The sequence below is a fragment of the Podarcis vaucheri genome (assembly GCF_965113315.1).
Source record: "Podarcis vaucheri genome assembly, chromosome: 3".
In the NCBI taxonomy this organism is placed as follows: domain Eukaryota; kingdom Metazoa; phylum Chordata; class Lepidosauria; order Squamata; family Lacertidae; genus Podarcis; species Podarcis vaucheri.
The window spans coordinates 30,268,978-30,289,688 of record NC_138761.1 but is presented as its reverse complement, the minus strand read 5'-3'; the positions used below and the strand labels follow the sequence as shown (position 1 = coordinate 30,289,688).

General features: G+C 41.9%; 1 long non-coding RNA gene across 1 annotated transcript in view; it reads left to right on the top strand.

Annotated features, from left to right (window-relative positions):
- The window catches only part of LOC309529774, a 28,352-nt gene extending 9,070 nt beyond the window's left edge, over positions 1 to 19,282 (top strand). Inside the window, exon 4 of the long non-coding RNA XR_014218442.1 lies at positions 19,089 to 19,282. This is a non-coding gene — a long non-coding RNA (uncharacterized lncRNA). The remainder of the gene's footprint in view (positions 1 to 19,088) is intronic.
- The last annotated feature ends 1,429 nt before the right edge of the window (positions 19,283 to 20,711 follow it).

Sequence of the window (20,711 nt, the reverse complement as noted above, 5' to 3'; positions counted from 1 at the left end):
ATTTCAGTATTTGTATACTGATCTTTAATTCAGTTCTTAGTAAAATTGTGGTTTAGCATAAAATTAAGCTGAAAATACAATTTAACTAAAATAACTATATATAATTACAAAACAATTAACAAGGCTGATTGTTTCATTTTTCAAATTGTGCCTGTTTTAAAATCTGTTTAGATTTCAATTGAAAATATTAGCCTTTGGATCACCAACCATTTATGTTTCTTTTGTATATAAACATCATAAAAAAATGATGGTTTGATGAAACAATGGGGAGAAATGCAACTTAAGCTCTACATTACATAAATCATATTCAAAATTTCATTATGTTACTTTATGTGAATTCCTGAGTCAGAGATGGAAGGAGAGGGGAATGTTAAAATTCAAACACGTTTTTGGAACTCATAAAACTAATGTAAGTTGCTGTGCGCAAGGTAAGTTCGAAAATTATTTTCACCTCCAATTGTTTAAAATTCCCTCTGACTCATATATCTTTTCCCAGTAAATTTCTATCCTAAATGATGTTGAGTGCAGCTGAGCAGAATGAGGTGTTCCAAAATGTCTCAATGGGAGGAGCAATTGAGGGTCCAAAAGTGAGGTCAGAGGGGGGGGGGAGTCCAGTAAACCAGGTTCCAGGTAAGCAAACAGGAAAATAGGGAGCAGGCGGGTGCCGAGTTGAAGTCACTGTGAACCAGCCTGCCAGCCTCCTCTGCCTGTTTTCTATGCCTTTGTTGGTTAGTTGGTCTAAGTGTGACACGTGGAGTTTTCAGGTGACATCTTTGCTCATGTGCAATGTGTACACATGGCCAGGTCTAAAGGCAGCCCTGTTTAGGGAAGCTTTTAATGTTTGATACATTACTGTATTTTAATATTTTGTTGGAAGCCACCCAGAGTGGCTGGGGAAGCCCAGCCAGATGGGCGGGGTATAAATAAATTATTATTATTATTATTATTATTATTATTATTATTATTACTCTTGCAGGACATACCAGGAGAGGTGGTCCCATAAGTACAAGGGTCCTAGGCCGCATAGGGCTTTAAAGGTCAAAACCAGCATTGAGTTTATCAAGTGGGGTGGCATTCACAAATGCAATCACCTCCCCTGCCCCACAGACACACTTGCAGTCTCGAAGTGGTGCAGATTATTCTAACGGTGCAGCATGAGATAGCTTGCATGTGTTGGCCCAACTAGAGAGCAAGGAAGAACAAGATATCTGATGATTAGATGCCTGGGTCTAATGGCATCCACCCACATGGGTTTAACAGAGCAGACTTAGAAGCAAGTCCTAACATTGGTCAAGCCAAATTTCATGTTCCGTCCATGTAAAAAGCTTCTGAAAAGATGCTCTCTTTGGTTTCATTTATGGCATTCCATAACAACTGAACAGTTTACAATAAACAAGTAAAAAAAAACCAACTGAAATAAACAGTAAAACATAAACCCACAGGGGGTTCATAAGTACAAAAAAAGCAGAACTTAGTGCACCCCCAAGTTAAAAACACATTAAAAATAAAAAAGTCCAGATTGCAGAGGTTACTGCTTTGAGGTTTTATTGCAACCAAGCAGTATAGAAATGTGGTGAAATAAAGAAACAATAAGCTCTTTATCTTGTGGTGAAAAGTGCACAAGGATGGTGCCAGGCAAGCCTTCCTGGAAAGGGCCACTACTGAACAGGCCCTGTCCTTGGAGATATCCACCTGGATCATTGCCTCTGAAGAGCTGCCACACTTCTGGTACACAAAGCCATATTCTTTTGGTTCCCCCCGCCCCCCGTACGAGAATGAACAAGGCAGGCTCATGGAAACCACAGTTTGTTACAATACTGGAAGAAGCAAATTAGAAAATGGGGTCCACTGTTGGGCTCACCTGAACAACAAAAATAAAGTATGAGTGACTGTATTTTGAACAAAACATTTTAGAACCATTTCACTAGGAAAACTGTGGTGATTAGTGGAGTGGTTTTTGTTTTTCATCTCTCCAATGAATTGATTGCATGATTTCCTTAACCCAGAGTTCTGCATTTTCAGAAGGGCACAAGTGGATCTCTTGCACATGAGACTGCATAGTTCATTCCTGAGCAGGGCTAAGGAACCAAACTAAGATGCAGGTGGATCCGCTTAATAGGGCAGCTTTTGCAAACAGAAATCTGTGTGTGCATCGAAGCTCCTGAACCCATTAAAAACAAATAAATCAAAGCAAATACTGATTGACTCTAAGTAACTATCCTCAATACAGTTAAGCCAAAGAACTTGACTTTAAGCCAATTTAGCTGCATTTATGCCAATGGAAATAAATCTGTTTAAATCACAGGTCATCAGTTTAAACAGTTTGGGGAATAGTCAGTATATAAGTGAGTTGCATTTATAACTGTCTCTGAGCGTTACATTCCACACACCATCCTCTTCATATAAAATGATAATTCCAACTGTATTTCTTTTTACCCAAGTTTCCATTGCTTTTCTTATTTGCAGTTGTCTTTGAGAACCAACGGGTGCATCCTTTTCATTTCAGATAGTTCAGTGATTTCTTTAAGTTCCTCTTCTTCAGAAATACTGATTCTATCTTTTCCCATTTTTAAAATATTGACATTATGGCATCTGTTTATCATTCCCTTTCCTTGTTCCATCTCCCCAGCTGCAAGCACTTAATCAAGGTGTGCAAAGGAGGAATCATCAGGGCTGTGCAGCCCTTGCCTTAGCCTTGAATTTCCTCTCTCCCACTCTTCTAAGAATGCCAAAGGGTCCAGGACATTTAGCCATCCAGCTCCCAGGGCTCTGGTAGCAGCAGGCCTTTACAGCTGCACCAAGGCTGAAATCTTGGCATGGCTTTCAGCCACATAGCGTGCTCTCACACATTATGCCAGAACCTTGGAGGCCAGGGGGCTATTAAAACCCACTCTGCCCCTCTGATGGCCTTCTCTGTTCTTTGCAGGTCTCCCCTTCCCAAGTACTTTGCAAATTTCACTGGTTGCCTTTTGGGGGCTGAATAGGATTTTTTTTCCAAGTTGCCTTATTGACCTCACTGACTGGGGTTTTTATATTTGTTTGTGTTTGTTTGTGGTTTTTTGGTTTTTTAGTATTCTGCTCTGTTTCTCTCATTGTGTTAATTTGATGGTTTGGCAGTATTGACTAGGTTGATGTATATATTTGATTGATGCTTTGTTTTTTGATGTCTTTAAATGTTCATTTAATCAAATCGAGTTATTGGCTGGAGTGTTTTGAAATGATTTAGTATCTGATAGTCATTGTAACGGTGTATTGATATGCATTTTATAGCACCCTTGTGAGCTGCTTTGAGCATATTCATTTGGAAAAGTGGCATAGAAATTTAAATAATAATAGTATTAATAAATTTGGTCATACCTGGTAAGCATGGGCCGTAGTTTCACAGGGCAGGTGCAAGGTGAAACCTGAGGCTTGCCTTCTAGGTTGATGGGGCCTGTTGGCTGGGTGAGGAATCCCTTTCTGGCTAACCTGTGACAATCACTGATTTATTGGGCCTTGAGACAGGATGGGTCAGGAAAGCCTTCCTACCCACGCTTAGGTGTGGGGCTGATAGAAGGGGATGGAGTTAAGCCACCCCCTTTCGTGTGACACCGTTAGCCTGAACTGACTGGTTAATAGCTAGGTTTCCACACAGTCACACAGCAGATAATTTGCATACCTTTAAATAAACATAGCCCCACCAAGACATCTCCTGTGACACACCTGTTATGCTCATGGTTGTGGTCAAATTGAATACCTACCATGATCAATGAGTGTCTCCCACTCTCCCTACAATTTGTGAAAGCTGTGCACTAACACACTCATTTTATTTAATGAGTAAAACCAGTGTTCCCCCAGCAAAAACAGAATTTCTGTGATAAGTGAGATGCAGTTGACCAGGATTCCACTCTGTCCAAAACATAGATAGGCTCACCAAATGCACTCGTGAAGGCTAGGGGGAGCCAGCGCTGTTAGGGAGCATCATACATTCTGCTCCACCTGCTGCGGCTGCTGGCCAAGTATCAATTAACTCAGGCAGGAACTGTAGCCAGAGCTGCCCCTGTACTCCAAGTGATTGAGGATTGCTTTAATGACTATGCTATGTTCCCCCAACAGACAAGTCTATAAACAAAGACATCAGGGAAATGACTGGGGGCACACACACACACACACACACACACACCAAAAAGAAGAGTAAGGTATTGAGTTGAGAGTCATTCAAAATAGAAAAGCACCCCAGAAAGAGTATCCTTTTAAAATTGTCCACTTAATAACTCCTAATGAGCATCTGCTCACACAAGCTACATCTGTTACCCCATTGCTCAGTAGAAGGGGAAGAGGGAAGGGATGCAGCTCATTAAGAGAACACCACATCCATTGCATGAAGCAGGTCCCATGCCCAGTTCCTGGCACTGTCAGATAGGACTAGGATAGATGTTTCTCTAGAACCCTGGACAGCTACTGCCACTCACTACTGAGCTAGATGGACCAAGGTCCTGGTTTGGTATAAGGCTGCTTCTTATGTTCTCAGTTTCCCATGCTTTCCTCCAAAGCCAATGGCACAGCCTTTCAGTTCAAAGACATGGAAGGACCAGGTTCCCTCACCTTCACCCCCATGCCATGTGAACCAGCAGCACCAGTTTCCGGCAGCATCAGCAGCTGGCAAGAACCTAGGTGTTCCTGTGTGGCTTTCTCCACCGTTTCTTTGATGACGACTCCTATGCCTCCAAAGGCTGCTTGACTGACAGTAATGTAACAGCTGCAGCCATGCACAGCAGGCAGCATTTGTTGCTGGTCTGTCTATTCTGCTGCTTTCAGACACCTGGGAGAACAAACAGGTTGTCAACCACATCCTCCCGGTGTTGTTTTTAGAACTTATCTCACTTTGGTTGCTTTCCACTAAACATTTCTTTGAGTAGGTCTCTCATTACAAATCCTCATGGTGATTAAACAAAATCTAGCACCCATCCTCAAAGTGGCGCCAGGGCAAGAGAGTTACCCCTGTTTCTTGTCTGCTATCCCAAGTATGCCTAGCCACCTTTAGCGGGTCTCTTCCAAAGGCCCCACCACCCATGTAATGCAATGGAGGTGGTCCATTAGGGTGAATGGGAACTGTCCTGCCAACCTCCACCCTCCTGCCTCACTCCTTCCTCACAACCAGTCTAGGACACCAGCTGACACAATTTTCCTGAATAGTCTCAGTATTGCATTAGTGGAACTCAAAAGCAGATGGGGACAAATCTAGAGTTAGTTGGTTCTGTCTGTCATTGGCTGCTGTTGGTCACCCTGACTTCCTTCTAGTCTTAATGGGCTTCAGCCCCCACTGATGTTATGATCAGTGGCAACCCTAGAAAGAGCCTTCTTGGTGGTAGCACCTCAACTGTGGAATTTCCCAGAAAGGCTCATCTGGCAGCAACATCTTTCACTAGGCAAATACACCCCCCCCCCATTTAATGCAGTAATTTGTTATATTTTATAGTTTACGTATTTTTTTTATTTTTGTAACTTGACCTGGGATCTTTGCTGAAGGGTGACAGATATATCTTACAAATGAATAATCAGTATTTGCCAGTGATACAGTACTAGTCTGGATGTGGCGTGCTATTTTCTGAATTCCTAAATGTCTCATTTTCTCCATTTTTAATTTTTAATTCAGGTACAAGTTCTAATGAATATCACAGTTGAATCCTGCAAATACTTATGGTGTAAATAAAGGCTACTTACAATTGCATTGATGATAGAATCAGTACTAAGTTAATGCTGTCAATAATCTTTTTTTATATTTTCCTGACCAAGTATTGCATGTACCAAATTTGTACTATCAGACTGAAAACCAGATCTGGAGCTTAGTGTTGGAGGCAAATTTCCTTTGTATTATTTGGAAGTTAAGACAAATTGATTCCCAAGTTTCACAAAGTGTATTACAGCTGTCATAAAAAAAAAACAACCCAGCATTTTCAACCCACATTTCACAATGATTTCTTCCTTCTTGCCACCTCTCTTTTTAAAAATTCAATTTTGCTTCAATCACTCCTTGCATATTATAGAACATTGTGCCTATGCTCAGCAAAGCCTCTTGGATTCCTATTGCCGCTATTGTGTGGTCTTGCTGTTTTTGTTTGCAACGTGTATCCAAACAAGGAAGCTAAACACATCCCACTTCTCTGCCTGCGCTTTAATTCACAGCACCGTCTCTTATTCTCTAAAATACCTCTCTTTATCTGGGGCCCCTCTGTTTGAACGATCCTAGCACTTGCAGCAAAAGGGATTGGCGTGGGGGTGAGTTGGGAGGGGGTGAACAGGAAAGACACCAAACCGAACTTTTCAAGATCAGTGCTTAACATAAAAATTTCATCACAATCTTTATCATCTTGCAACGGTTGCAGAAAGGGGCCGAGCTCTCGCCACCTTTAACTTCCTTAAAGTCGCCTATTTTACCTTCAAATCTGATGAAGTGTCAAAGTCATTTACCAGTAATGAGTTCTGCTGCAAATTTTATTTTGCTTGGAATTTAATTAATGGGCCAAAGACTTTCCATTGTGATTTGAGCAAATGAATAATAAATCAAGAAAGGAGATTTGTCAGGGAAGGAACATCTGTTTCTTACAAGCGTTACAACATGACTACAGCTTGGCTGTGCATTACCAGCGCAGAGACAGTAGGAGTCCTCTCCTCTCTGGCTCTCTTCATTTATTGCTCCACTGAAGGTGAACAGAGAGCACTCTAATGGGCCTCTGGTGTTAATAAAACTTTTCGCTTCTCCAGTTCCGACGTAGCCCCTTCCTTTTGGGTGCTACTGTCCTTAGTACATGGTTTGCTGGTCAACGTCAGGATTCTGCAGCGTCAGTACTTTAAGGGATGATTAATAACGGGAAGACAAATTCATAAGCAGAAACAATATGAAATTACCATCATATTAGTGTTAACTGTCATGCTTTTTATTTTTGGAAGGAGGGGGGTTGTAAATGAGATAGTGATTGAAGTTAAGTACTTTGACTTGCACTGTCGAAAGGAAAAGTAGGTCATAGGACCTGTTGTGTTCTGTCTAGTTAACCAGTATAAGGGCTCTGGGTTTCAGTTTAGCCTCTTCCTTTTTTTAAACACACACACACACACAACCATGACTAGCATCTTTGGAACAATTAAGACAGAATTACAGTCTGAGACGCTGAAGGTTTTATACCTCTAAAAAGGGGAGGGGGGCTTTCAAGGCTCTGCAGTCTGTTCGATGGCACTTATTGTCATAATCCCCTCTTTTTACTTCTTCTTTTTAGCGCCTATACCCCAAGGAGGTTTTAAGTGCCCACTAGGTAGGATTAAATTGCCTTATGAAAATTTGCACGACAGGGTTCATGAGGGCCCCGGGGTAATGTTTGTAATATATGCAGAACTATAATGACTGGTAACGGCACACAGACATAACATACGATCCAACATGCCAGATTTTGCAACAGGAAAAGCTTAGCATTGTAAGGTGAATTATACAATGGTGTGTGGAACATCGCAGCACGTTACAGGGATGTTCTATATGTATGCGCATGCATGGCACACACGTCTGGCTTTTCTGCTGTCTTTTATAATGGGCACTTCCGACGGTAAACATGGAATTTCTAAAAGCTAACTGGCAGTGCAGTTCTTTGCATGAAGGGCTGTGGCTGAGTGGTACAACGCTGTGCATCGAGATTCTTAAAGCAGCGTGCCAGACAGATGGGCAGCAAATGCAACTTACCCATAACCCACCCACCCCCCGAACTTGAAGAGTGTGAAATCCTTGAGATGGGTCCATTTTTCTGGATCTGTATAGGGCAGCATCCTATGTTCTGTGGTGACGCAGTACAGAGGGCCTGAAAGCCAGAGCTAAAATGTATCATTTCTAAATTTACATTTTCATTGATTCCTTCTAGATCACTTGCTTCTACATCAGCCAGTTCACACATTAAGGTCACCTTTAGAGACCCTCCCCTCAGTGGTGGCAGCCAAGTTAAAAGTCAAATACATGAGATACTGCTGTAACTTGGGTTTTATTTCACGTGCAAAATTTCATTTTTCTGGGTTTTTTGTTTTGTTTTTAGATTTTGAACATTTAAAAGTACAACTAGTCAGCATGAAATTCAATGGTGCGTGGCACTCAAGGGTGTTGAATTTGGCCTGGGATAAAGTCTGAAAGGTCTGATCAGTGGCGTAGCGTGGGTTGTCAGCACCCGGGGCAAGGCAAGTAATTTGTGCCCCCTAACCCGTGGATTTGCGCCCCCTAACCCTAACCCCCAGATGTTGTGCCCGGTGAGGCCGGCCCCCCCTGCACCCCCCACGCTACGCCACTGGGTCTGATCTCTGCTGCAACCTCAGAGGAATGGCAATTTTTTCTTACAAGGAATCCAAATCACCCCCAGACCTACCTCTGACCTAAAAGGTTAACAGTAGGCTTCCACTGCAGGGTTTTCAGGATCTTCTCTCACACTCTGCACAGCCCCCCAACCTGCAATAGGATTTTAACAATGAACCACACTGCAGGACTTATATGCACACACCCACACCCACACCATATTTTTCCATGTATAAGATGCCCCCATGTATAAGACGCCCCCTATTTTGGGGGACTAAATTGAAAGAAAATGAGGAGATGGCCCAAAGTTGTTGAGCTTTTTAAAGGGGGAATTGCATGCGCGCCATCACCCCAGCAGGGCTGTTGCTGGGGGTTGGCAAAGTAGGCAGCCGCTCCCCACTCACCACTGCGGGCAGGAAGCTCCCTGGAGTGCGGACCGCCAACCAGCTGGCTGGTGGCGCGCAGCTCCCCCTCCCCCCTGCCACTATCCATGTATAGGACGGCTCCAGTTTTCTGACATGATTTTTGAGTCAAAAAACCTTGTCTAATACACAGGAAAAATACGGTACTTCTCTTTCAGCCAAACCTGCAACTTGAGGAAAATAGCAATGGGTAGCACAGCAGGGTTGTTGAAACCTTCAGCCCAGCTCCCGTCTTGCAATCGAATACCTTTGGACAATATTACACTTGGAGCCTTAGCTGCCCTACTCAGTACAGTGGTACCTCGGGTTAAGAACTTAATTCGTTCTGGAGGTCCGTTCTTAACCTGAAACTATTCTTAACCTGAGGTACCACTTTAGCTAATGGGGCCTCCCGCCACCGCCACCCAATTTCTGTTCTCATCCTGAAGCAAAGTTCTTAGCCTGAGGTACTATTTTTGGGTTAGTGGAGTCTGTAACCTGAAGCGTCTGTAACCTGAAGCGCCTGTAACCCGAGGTACCACTGTACAAGTTTACACTGCAGGGCTGTCAAATGCACTCCCTCCTATTCACAGCCTCTTGCAAGCTGGTGACAATGAATTGCATCTGCTTTTGAATCTGCATTTACAGGGCTATTTTTAAATGTTTCACACTAAATAAAAAATGAGTTAGAAAGAGCAGGTGGGGTGGACACACTCCATCGATTTCTCAGGGCAGATCTCACTTTCATCCCTGGGGCCATTTAGAAATAATTTCTCGGAGTGAACCAGGAAATGACCTATCCAGACAACAAGAGGGTTGTCTCTACCCTTTATATACCTATGTCTCTCTTCCTCCCTCGTCTTTCCTTACTCCTCTCAGAGATAAGAGAAAGAGAAAAGTGTGGCAAAGAGCAATGGTGGGAAAGATACAGATGATGATGATTTATTACCTACCTTTCAACAGGAAGTCCCAGGGCAGGGTACAACAATATGACATCCAGAAACTTAGAACAATTAAAACGAATTACTGTCACAGAAACAGGTTGGCTCCTGAAAACATATATCTCATCTGTCAAACTGCAGGGCAAGGAGATGGACAAATTAATGGAAGATAATGCTATCAAGTTGCTACTAGCCATGATTGTCTCCATGTTCAGAGGCAATGATGCTTCTGAATCCCTGATTCTGGAAACCATGGGGCAGGAAGTGCTCTTGTCCCTGCATCTGATTGGCTACTGTGAACGCAGGATGCTGGACTAGATTTGTCATTGGCTGGATCCAGGAGGCTCTTCTTACCTCCAGGTGCCAATAATTTCTCCCTTCTACTATCCTCCTTGCCTCTCAGCTACCTGCAAGAGGCAGAGGGGTGCCTAATTTTAGCGTCACACAGGGCGCCACTGAAATCTGAGAGCCCAAAGTCTATCACTGGGAGAGGGAGCCAGCGGGGGCCCCATCCTCTCTCTCAAGCTGCTCCCTGCCTCTGGCATTCTCCACAAATGCCTCCTCCTTCTCCTTCTCCTCTTCCTCATCCAACAGCAACTGCTACCCGAGGCCCAAACCGTTCAGGATCGCAGCTCTGAGATGTTAAGTTTGATTATCTCCAGTACTACTGATAAGGAACAAAATACTGCACTGCTGACTGCTTCTGTCCAAGGTTCCAGCCAATCATGTCTTAGCCCAGGATACTCCATTCCATTTCCCTTCCTGTCACCTCTCTCAGTTTTACTTTTGTACCCTCATCACTCAACATTACTCTCTCCCTCTCCCTCTCCCTCTTCCTCCCTTTCTCTCTATCCTCATTGGGCTGTCTTGAGGGTTCCCTACCCTTAAGGTGTTTTTCGTTTTAAAAGTTGTACTGTAAAACTTGGGGATTTCCCAGGCCTGCGGATAGACCTCCCTCTTGTACACAGATCGTGCTGGTTTGACTACATCAAGAGAGACACGAGGAAAGCTCAGAGCTGGCTATTGGTTTATATGATTGCAGGTATGTTTCTACCGCAGTATTTTTTTTTCTTAATGAGCTACATAAGTTGCTAAGCATAATTCACTGGACCCATTTTATGATTCTACAGAAGGGGAAATTACATGGCGATGAAAAGCTTGAAATATTAATTAAGTGTATCATGAAGGTTCAGAAAGGACAAATATGTAGATTCCCCAAACTGTCATTTTAAATAATCTCCAGTTTTAATGATTTCTTTGGAGCCATCGTTTTTGAAAACCTGGCACTAGCAAAACTGTTATCGTCTTCTTGCTCCTCCATTGTTGTACGGTCTGTCTCTCTTCTTCTGCAGAAGCACAGCAGCATCTGTGGGTGAAAGCCAGACATATGTCTGGCTACCACAGCGAACTCTCAGCCTGGCAGGGATAAAGCAACGCTTATTCCAGGCCCATATTTTTCATTCTCGTTTTAACTGTTACAAACACTTTCCCAGTGCAGGAGAACAACAGGGCTAAACTCAGATTTATGTGTCAATTAAGGGATGTTCTTCTGTCCAAGACTTGCGCGTTCAATGATTATTACCTTATGGGCGCTCTGATTAGCTTCACAGGGGACACCACATCGTATAACTTTTTAACAAAAAGAAGAGAGAGAATCTAGAGGAGGGCTGTCAGATAAACCCCTTAAATATAGATCAATATGCATTTATTGATTGGAGCAAATGGAGATAGTGTGAGAATGAATAACTCTTGCAGAGGGTAATCTGAATAGCAAAGGAAAGAAGAGGGGTTGTGTACAATTCACGGCGATTCTGAAATGTTTTCAATGAATGGAATTCTATGAAAGGAAATGTTGATATGTTCATCACAACTTCGCATAATTATTGCAATTTAATATATGTACACAGCTTAGTGCGTCTATTTATGCATCTGGAGTGGATCCATAAAAAGTGAAAAACATCTCATTTCTCTATCGCTTCACCTATGGAAAGAGGTCCACATATACATGCTTTCTGGGAAGTGTGAATTTGCCATCGCACCACAGACAGGATGTTCATATAGCCATACTTGCACACATTAGGATAGGTTGAGAATGACTCTTCTGTGAATGGAAGTGATCCGTGCTGTGTCACTCCACCTCTCTAGAACTCTCCCACATTCCTTTAGAGCAAGGGTAGGCAACCTAAAGCCCGGGGGCCGGATGCGGCCCAAGCGCCTTCTCAATCTGGCCCACGACAGTCCGGGAATCAGCGTGTTTTTACATGAGTAGAATGTGTGCTTTTATTTAAAATGCATCTCTGGGTTATTTGTGGGGCATAGGAATTTGTTCATTCCCCCCCCCCAAAAAAAATATAGTCTGGCCCACCACCTGGTCTGAGGGACGGTGGACTGGCCCACAGCTGAAAAAGGTTGCTGACCCCTGCTTTAGAGTAAGAGTTGCCAGGATGTTGTTGGACTAACAGCTCTCACCTGCCCTGGTTATTGCCCCTGTTGGTGGTGGCTGAAGGAAGTTGGAGCCCAGCAACATTGGCTTCGTCTGCCTTTGAGAGATCTGTAAGCCTTTTTCAAAGCCAGACTCATTTCATTCCTATAAACTATATTTAAAGATATGCTAAAACTCATTCCACATTTCCTCTGGTCCAATTGTTCTTCACCAAAATAAAATAAAATACGAGTTTCTGAAGCTTTCAGAGAGGGAAGGAAGGCATTTTTCTCAAACTTTAGAGTTAGGGTGCTGTTCTTATGTGAGCTAAGTTACAAGGTAGAATAAATTTTTCTTCTGCTTTCTTTTGCAGCTGCAGCTCTCAGTAGCTTCCTGGCCTCACTATGTGCCCCCCCCACTGCTTTTTCACATTTAAAAAAGGCCTTGTGGCTCTCTTTAGCTTGCCAGCCAAAACAACAGAGGGTCCATTAGCCAGAGTATGGGTCAATGTGGTTGCAGTACAGAGCTTAGGGTACAGAACATTATCTACTGCTACGTTAGGGAAGGTGTCTGGTGAAGTCTAAATATAATGCAAGGTCTTAGTAGACCAAAGTTGGCAAAGTTAGCATAGGCTCCTTTAAGGAGTATTAAACAGAGACAAAGTGGTTCCTCTTTCATTAGTACCTTGGTTCTAACTGAATAACCAAGAGCCTGGAGTTTATGTATTCTATGGGCAGCAATGGTTACAGTCACCAAAGGTATGTCAGCGAACACAACTTCTGCCATCCCTGTTTCAAATACATGTAATAAGTTTCTAGGGCTCAAAACAGAGACAGAAATGAGTATAATAGGGCTTCCTGTTTTCATTAAGTTGTGATTGAACAACAAGGTTTTCCTAAGTTCTGGCCTGTTCCTGTAGCCTTTGATACTGACTTCTGATTTGCTCCTCAATCCTACCTCTTGGCTTGGCCTTCAGTTCTGATTTCCTCTTCAGTCCTGACTACTGGCTTCCACCCATGACTCCTGGTTCTTGGTCCAACTCAGGCTGTTGTCTACAGCTCAGCTCTGATACTGGAAGATATAGAGTATTTACTGCATATATCACTCCGCCTGTTGTGTTGAGGGTCTCTGTACTTCTATCAGCAAGTAATCAGAAACACCGAGCAGGAACACAGCGTTCCATGTGATGATGCAGAGACAGTGAGTAATTAGCTCTGTATATTATGGGCAGAGATCCCTTGCTTTGGAAAAAGGTTACTTTCCTCTATGCTTTATGGCAGACACTTCAAGAGAAGCAGTTTGTTGCATAGATGGCCACTAGGTTGTATCCAGCATAGACCCGTTGAAAACATGAATTACATAGATCCGCTAATTTCAATGGCTCTCCTGAATATAACTGAATTGGCGACAACCCGCTATCTTTTATGGAAGCATGAAAGCAAGCAAGGCTCACCCATTCTATGTTTGAGGTTGAATGTGGCCACATGAGATCTGGAGTGCAGGAGCAGAGAACCACATCAGAATACTTCACACAACTCATAATTTAGGGAATGCACCCACTGCTGAATGTGGGGTACAGGTGACTACATTCCAACCATGCAAAACTAAGGGGTTTCTGTACACAGACATATCACATCCAAGCAGGCAAGAAGCATTTGCAGTTCCAGAACTCATTCCAGCCAGATAAAAGCTCTCAAAGAAGGCATGGAGCAGGGCTTGGTCAATGGTCTCAGGAGAGTCCTGGGAGCCAGAAAGAGATGCCTGGAGTTTGAAGACCATATGGCCTGTTTATATTCATTTCTATCAATGGAATGTGGGGCTTGTCATTGAATGAGCTGGATCCAAAGGTTTCCTTCTACCGCAGAAGGCTTTGTTTGATCATGGAAGGGATCCTTATTTCTCAATGGACTTTTGTTTCCTTGGAAGAAATTGCACCCATATCTGCACTATCCATTTTTGGATTTTGTTGAGACCTTCCCATGATTATTCTCTTTCCCCTTACCCAATTTTTGGTGTGTGTGTGTCTTATTTTGGATGTTTTTGGAAGACAAACTTCCAACGGGAGTCTTTGCTTCAACTAAAGGGCACTTATGTGGTGCCTATCGCCACTGGCTGTCTGAGCACCTCACAAACTTTAATGCATTTATGTTCACAAAGCCTCCCATTGATTAAGCTTCTTGGCTTCTGGCAAGGAAGACATTTCCCCTTCATTCCAACATATCTTGTTGGGGAGGGATCATTGTGCCCAGCAGATCTTGTTTTTAACGCTTCTTATATATCGCAAAATACTGTAAGTTAACAGCTTGCTCAGGGAACAAGAATTTGTTCCAGTTCCTGATTTAAATGTTTATGCTAATTGCTATTTATTGGCTCAGATGCAAATGATAGGTTGGCCAAAGTGAAATTTTATGACGAGCAAACTCCCCCCTTTTGTGCAAATTGAAAAAGTGAAACAAGAAGAGGATGAAATGAGCCGAAGATGGTCTTAATGGCTGCTTTTTAATGGGGAAGATAAAATTAAGACTGATTTACGTGGCCAACTCCCCTGTTTTCTCTTATCAGCTCATTTGGCAGGAAAAATGGAAAAGTAATTGTTCCTCTTTCAGTGTGGACCTCAAACCATTATTTATTGGCTGAAATTAATCGCTGTTTATCCTTCATTCACGTGGAAACCGCTCTATCAGCATTATGAACCCCGGCAAAACTCAACTAGTCCCTTGCAATTTAGCCGAGAGCAAGCTCAGATCCTGATGAGCCGTGCCTTAATTTTCTGGGCTGTGGGAGTTAATAAAGACTCCTCTTCTTAGGTGGACATATTTGTATTTCTACAACATTAATAACAAAAGCCCACACTTTCTCTTCTGTGGCATGTAAGCTTTTTTTTTTAATGTAGTCAGGGAGGGGGGGATTTAGGCCACCTCTAAAACAAGGGAGGGGAACCTGCGCACCTCCGGAAGTTTTTGGATTCCAACTCCCATCAGTCCCAGGCAACGTGGCCAGTGGTCAGGATTGATGGGAGTTGTAAGTCCAACAGCATCTGGAGTCCAACCCATTCCTGAGAGAGAGAGAGAGAGAGAGAGAGAGAGAGAGGAGCAAAGTGATAACTAAGCATCTGTTTTGTTTTGTTTTGTTTTGTTGTTTTGTTTTGTTTTGTTAAAAAAACAACTTGATATGGACCATTGTCCTAGTGATTGGCCAGAAGTCTCCTTGCTATGTGGTCAATGTCCTTTGCCTGAAAAGATTTACAGCTAAGCAATATTTGTATCTATCATCTATCTATCTATCTATCTATCTATCTATCTATCTATCTATCTATCTATCTATCATCTATCTATCTATCAATCATCTATCTATCTATCTATCTATCTATCTATCTATCTATCTATCTATCTATCTGTCATCTATATCTATCTATCTATCTATCTATCTATCTATCTATCTATCTATCTATCATCTATCATCTATCATCTTTCTATCTTAGAAATATAAGAAATAAATCAATAGATTTCACACAACAGTGTGAGGAAGGAATAGGAGAGGAAATTGGTGGAAAATAATTATGTCTCCTCCAAAATCTATCTATCTATCATCTATCTATCATCTATCTATCTATCTATCTATCTATCATCTATCTATCTATCTATCTATCTATCTATCATCTATCTATCTATCTATCTATCATCTATCTATCATCTATCTATCTATCTATCTATCTATCTATCTATCTATCTATCTATCTATATCTATCATCTATCTATCTATCTATCTATCATCTATCTATCCTCCTTATGTTTGAGCCTCTTTATATCCTCCTTCTCACCTGGTGGGTTCTCTGAACTGCCTGCCTGTGCCGTTTTATGCCAAAAGGGAACTAGGTACCTGGGACAACTACAGCTGCATCTTATCTAACTCTCCCGCGGTGGGGTGGCTGTGCTGGCAACCTGCATCCCAGGCAAGAGGCTTTCCATGTTTTTCCTCCTTTCCTATGTGCAACAGGAAAAGGAGTCTTCAATGGCTGCATTTGCTCAATCCAAGAGTGCCCTTGAAAACCACAGAGGGGTTTTCCTTTGTGTGCGCGCGCTCGTAATGAGATTTGCAAGATTAGAAATATAAGAAATAAATCAATAGATTTCACACAACAGTGTGAGGAAGGAATAGGAGAGGAAATTGGTGGAAAATAATTACGTCTCCTCCAAAATATTGTTCAACAGTAAACCATGGTGCACAGGAATGCTTAAGAACAGAAAGTGCTGTAATGTCATTTCACCACATGTTCAGCATAAGTGTAGTTTTTTTCTTCGGAAAAAGTGCACCACTACACTGAATACCAAGGATCTGTAATAAAATTATATTTAAATATATTGTGCACAGACAGGACCCACCCACACAAATAGTTAGGAATAGCATGAGAAGCAAATGATGGTGATGATGATCCCCATCTTTTTAACCAAACTACAGCAATGGGATGGAGCCCCATGACTGAAGCCTTTTGCCCCAGTAAAAAACCCAAAGCTGCTTGCATAGGAGAATTTTCCATTTCTACCTCCCCCAGCACACCTAGAGTTTCAGGTAGAACTACCCCTGTCCCTCAGTATGTAGGATTTTATTCAAGACCCTTTGCTCCACTCGAGAGAGCTACACTAAGGACTGTTTCGGTTCCTTGGGATTAGTATGGCTAGCCACATTTGATGTATCTTCTGTATATACCAGTATCCCACAACTAGAGTCTCTGGCTGTTATCAAGAGAACATTGTGTGGACAGCTTGCCTCCTCCTACCAAACTGGCACTGCCCAATAAAGCTTCATGACAAAATTATTATTATAAATTAATATAAGCCATGTTGATGTCTACTCTAAGATGGATGTAGTGGTGGTTATTGTGACATGGTGGTTTGTTATTGTTCATACGTTATTTCTTTTTCTTATTTTAGAATCTCTCCCCCCCCTTTCTCAAATTTACAAACGAAAAAAGTTAGTTTATAAATGACAAAATTATTGCTGTTTTCGTTGTTCTATGATGCTCTTTAACGTTAGTCAATTGCCTAGCCACACTGATGAATTTGGGAAAAGATGGGTGTGGAACTACCTACCAGATCACAGCCCCACAGAGTGTTTTCAGCTCCTCCCTGCCCCATGCTAGAGGATGCAGCTTAAAGCCACTCCTAATTTCTGTTCTTGGACAGAGGAGACCCAGCTCATCACAGGAGAAGGTTGAGGACTTGTATGAACTTCCTTCCTGCAGACTAACTAGAATTCACAGAACTTTCGTTCTTCTCCAGATTTGTTGCTGTTAAAAATCCTCCCTTACAATCTCCGTACGTCCTGTAAGTCCTCCCTCTTCCCTTCTCTCCTCATCATTTTCTGCTGCTTATAAAGGGGGCCGAGTCCCTCCTACTAATCCCATGTCTCTGCTTTCCAACCCACATTCTTAGCCAGTCCGTCTGGACTTAATTAGAGCCAACTAACATGGGTGATGAGCCAAACTGCCTTGCCCTCTCTTACTGGGTGCTTCCAGGCCATCACTGTTTTCAGGTGACTCACACACTGGCAAAGTCAGGTTGACTAATTATATTCTTGCACAACAAGGCCACAGCAAATCCCAAAGATTTGATTGTGTGTGTGTGTGGAAGAAAGTGACAGAAAATATCCTGGAAAGTGTGGGATAAGTGTGGGATAGTGTTATATATTAAGCAATACTGAAAATACCCAAATATCTCAAGGGAAGAGGGGAAAAGCTTGTTTAACCAATGGCTTCAAGTTACAAGAAAGGAGATTCTGACTAAACATATGGAAAAACTTTCTGACTGTAAGAGCTGTTAGACAGTGGAACTGTCTCCCTTGAGAGGTTGTGGACTCTCCTTCCTTGGATATTTTTAAGCAAAGGTTGGATGGCCATCTGTCATGGATGTTTTAGCTGAGATTCATGCATTGCAGGGGGTTGGACTGGATGACCCTCAGGGTCCCTTCCAACTCTATGATTCCATGAAATAATAATTAGAAAAAATAGCAACACTTGCTTTGATGCAACATCCACTAACATTCTGGCAAAAATCAGAATGAAATAGTCAACATTGTCTAATCTCCCTGCAAACAAACCAGGATGACTGTAAGCACCCCTGGACTTATCATAGTGAGATATAAATTCTCATGTAGACAAACTAAATAAAAATTGAGCAGGATGTATGAATGTAGAGTTCCTGTGCCACTCAGCTATGAACATGTGAGTTCGTAGGGAAATATGTGTGAGTCAGTCAGATCTTCCCTTGAATCTTCTCTCCTTCACACAACAGCCCCAGAATTATTTTTTTCTTGTTTTATGGCAGCCTCTTACACTACAAACAAGCAGTGGCAGAAGCAACCATTACATTCCTGACTTTTACATATAACACAGTCTCGTCCATCAAAATGAGGGGAAGGTGCATATCGAAAAATTCAACCCACCCAAACCTGTTAAACTTTCCTTCAACTTTGTCTCTCCCCCTGCCCCAAATTAGGTCATTAAATTTGACAGAGCTGAAGTTAGCTCAGTATCTAGAATAATTCCTTACAGAACTAAAAAGCCTTTTGAGTATTATTTTTATGATGTAAATGTTAAAATGATATAGGCTTGTTCTAAGCCATTTAAGATTATTTTCATTAGTTTTCATAATTGTTGGAGTCCACTTAAGTAATTTATTAGAGGTCCTTTAATGAGGCTATGCCAATAATTGGATCCTTTTTGGCCTTGCTGACCATAGTACTTTCTACCTAAATTCTGTAATTGATAGAGGAATGCACTCTAAGGTCATAGCTTTTGAAAACGACACAAGTTTGATAAAACATATAGGTATATATAATATATCTATGAGGTGGCAGTTAACTAAGGATTGTGGCAAGGTTTATTTGCATAGAAGAATTAACACACAAAAATGATCTAGAGGAGAATAAGGGTAATGCAAGAACTTTACTAGGAAAAAAGGTATTGGAAACTGCAATCATTCACAGGGCTTCTTCTTACTAAATAGTCCAGTATCTCTTTCCAGACATCCTCTTTTCAGTGATCTTCTATGGGAAGGTGTCATAATCCTGCAAAGTCTTAAATGCTCTTTTTATTACATTATTAGGGCATTTCTCCTCCCATTTCACAGAAGAAGAAATGTGACTTGAGAGTTGGTGAACTTTCCTGAGGCAAGGCAGTAAGTCTGTGCAGAAGAAGAGGGCTTTGAATCCAGATGGTCTTTGGCCAAATTCAAACTTGCATCAATCCGCACTGCATTTCAGTGCAAAAATAACACTTGAATTCAGCACAAAATAAAGTAAGATTTCTGCTCACATTGCAATTCCAGGACTATGGAAAGAAAGAAAGAAAGAAAGAAAGAAAGAAAGAAAGAAAGAAAGAAAGAAAGAAAGAGCCACCCAAAAATAAGATGCAAATTTGCATAAAATTGCCAATGTATATGTAAAGATTTGGAAATAATTGCTATAATTTAAATAGAAATAGGACACATGTCACCATACTGGGGAACACTGTGACCAAGGGATCTTTATGCTTGCTCAGTCTTCTGTCTAGATTTTGTTGGTGGGCAACATCAAAGACCTTGCTTCCCCCTTTGTTTTGAAACCAGGCTTGGACAGCCCCTTCTTCAAACAGAGAACACTTTCAAGTAGAGCCCTGTACTAATGCCTATCTTAACCAAGCCGAAGAAGTGGAACATCCTCCCTTTGTGTATCATTCTTGCCCCACAAAGCTTAAGAGCAGCTGAATTACAAATGATACCCCAGCCATGAAGCAAAGAGCAGAACCAATGAAACACCGAAAGGACTCAAGTTAGCCTGAATCTGCCCATGATGCAGAATGAGGTGAAAAGATGGATTGCACCACATAACGATAGCCTGGGTATGAAAAATAAAAATAGAAAGAATCTGCAAGTAGAAAAATTAGCAGAGCAAGGAAAGTCTGGGCTACAGTACTAGGGGCAAGTATTGGCTTGTTTCAATGCTTTCTCCCCATTTGCTTCATATCGTACCTTTCTGGGAAACTAGAATATGAGTCTAGTATATAGTATATAATGTTTGAAGGGAAGAGGGTTTTCTGACTGTGCTCAGGCTGAGATCATGGAAGCATCAGGTTGTGAATAAAGCACAAGTACATAGGAGGAGCCCTGCTGGATCAAGCTGAAAGCCCATCTAGTCCAGCTTCCTATTTTCACTGCTGTGGGAATTTGCAGTCAACATAACTATTTATGTTTGCTAAATTAGGATATGAAGGGGTTAAGACTGACAAAGTTCCTGATTACCAGAGAAGGCACTATGTGATGTCACTTCCTTTGAGTTCTCTGGTGGGGAAAAGTAAAAAAAGAGGGTTTAATCTTTTCTACTCCTGCCTCATCAGAACTCCTTGACTTTTCCACCATGCTTCTAAGACAGACGGACATCTTTCTGGCCTCTGCTCCAGTAGCCACTGAAAACAAATGATCAGAACAAGCCAATATCTACCCTAAACAATCTTTGACAGGAAGCCCTGAATATTGGGTGGATCAGACAGCAAGATGGATGCTGACAAACTTACCACATAGGCTAATGTATTTTGTGGCCATGTAGATTTTAAGTTCAGCAATATTTTTTAACCTTAATTGGGCATGAGCAAAGTCCTCACAACAGATTTT